The sequence below is a fragment of the Amphimedon queenslandica genome, unplaced genomic scaffold (genome assembly GCF_000090795.2).
Source record: "Amphimedon queenslandica unplaced genomic scaffold, v1.1 AMPQUscaffold_5543_Cont22489, whole genome shotgun sequence".
Classification (NCBI taxonomy): domain Eukaryota; kingdom Metazoa; phylum Porifera; class Demospongiae; order Haplosclerida; family Niphatidae; genus Amphimedon; species Amphimedon queenslandica.
The window spans coordinates 1-1,696 of record NW_003554156.1 but is presented as its reverse complement, the minus strand read 5'-3'; the positions used below and the strand labels follow the sequence as shown (position 1 = coordinate 1,696).

At 31.2% G+C, this 1,696-nt stretch overlaps 1 long non-coding RNA gene across 1 annotated transcript; it reads right to left on the bottom strand.

The window, feature by feature from the left end:
• Positions 1-629: 629 nt before the first annotated feature.
• On the bottom strand, positions 630-954 carry LOC109592338 (uncharacterized). The gene is made up of 2 exons (XR_002190301.1): positions 768-954; positions 630-703 (listed from the first exon to the last, which is right to left on the bottom strand). It is a non-coding gene; the product is annotated as an uncharacterized LOC109592338 (long non-coding RNA).
• Positions 955-1,696: the final 742 nt, after the last annotated feature.

Sequence of the window (1,696 nt, the reverse complement as noted above, 5' to 3'; positions counted from 1 at the left end):
GGAAGGAACAATAACTCAAAACAGATTGAGAAAACTTTATATGTACATGTACATTGTATATCAATAATTATTATCTTATTTTGTTGTTTTTGTATTTTATTGTTATCGTTATGTTGCTACAATTAGATTCATTGTTGCTCATTTTACAAGTAAAGCTAATACAAGAAAGAGAATCTAAGGCCTTTAGAGCAAAGTAAGCAAACTATAGCATAATACTAGCTGTATCTAATGTACATGTGATTGGTGATTTGAAAATAGTAAAATTACTATTGAGAATGAACATTCAAAACGACAAATTTTATTCTTGCCAAATGATCCATAAAACCACCAAAATCTAATAAATTCATAATAGTAATAATACTAATTGAGCCTGTCATAATAATTATAAGTATCATCATAAAATTGATTATTGTAAAAAGCAATAACAAAAATACATGTACATGTATATCTATTGCAATCTATTGTAAATGCTGGACTCTTAATGTGGTGGGGAAAAGAAACAATGAATCGAATTGGGATCTCCCTCCCTAGCATTAGCATTGTTATTATTATCATTTTAAAATAATTATTCATTCATTATTATTATGTATGTTTTAATTCTCTCACTTGGTAAGACATCCCTGTATCTATTACGAGGTATGTTGGTGGGTCTTCTCGCCTCGGTTTGAGGCCCTGCCTGTGCCTTTGCTATCTGCTGTAGCCTCTAAACATAGGACGAGAAAGAAAAGAAGCAAAATTGCGAGTGTCCTTTTTAAACTTTGGCTTACTTGGAAAAGTGGGTGCCAGCCGCGAGTGTCTTCGACTTTGTAGTATTGCTCCTCCACGGCCGTTACGACAAATTCTCCATCGGCCATCGCAGGAGAAGGAGACAGAGAGTTTAAGAGAGAAGAGAGGGGGGAGAGAGCGGAGAAAGAAACAAGGACACTAGGGGCCTGCCTTTCTTCTTGAGGTGCAGCTCATTAATAATTCATGAGCTAACACTCTATTTATACGAACACCTCAAAAGTAATATTGAAATTCACACTCACAATAATTAAATTAATACTTCCAATGATGGCCCTTTGGCTAAGACCAGTAATAAAAAGTCACTGGAGGCTCGAAGCAGCTTTGAAAGACCTCAGGACCTTTGTTAGTTAATAGTTCAACCTTCTGTTAATTATTAGCTGGAATATATTTAGTAGAATTGTATTTTATTTTGTTGTTCATTAGCTGTGTTTTGCAAAAATGTTGTATTTCGATTGTTTGTGGCATGTTTGTGGTTTGTAAAGATAGAAGGAGGAAAGTGATGATAGTTTTATTGTACATATATAGCTAGCGATTAATACTTCATGCAACAATACATTAATATTATTACTAATAACAAGAGTAAATAATACTAATAATGATAATAATAAATCGTTAATAATAATTAATATATAATAATGCATGTATATAATTACAAAAAGATAAATTGATAATGTTTCATTTATGTTTTCTCACATGTAACTTGCTTTTGATAACAATATCACGATAATGATCATTATAATTAATTGCCGTATTATTAATCATGGTAATTGTACATGTACATGTAATGAAAACATTATCAGTGGTTATGATAAACATGATCCATTTCTTTGTTTATTGATATCTTATTTGTACGCATCACCGATAGACATAATATTCAATTATGTTAATAGTAATATCATACATGTACATA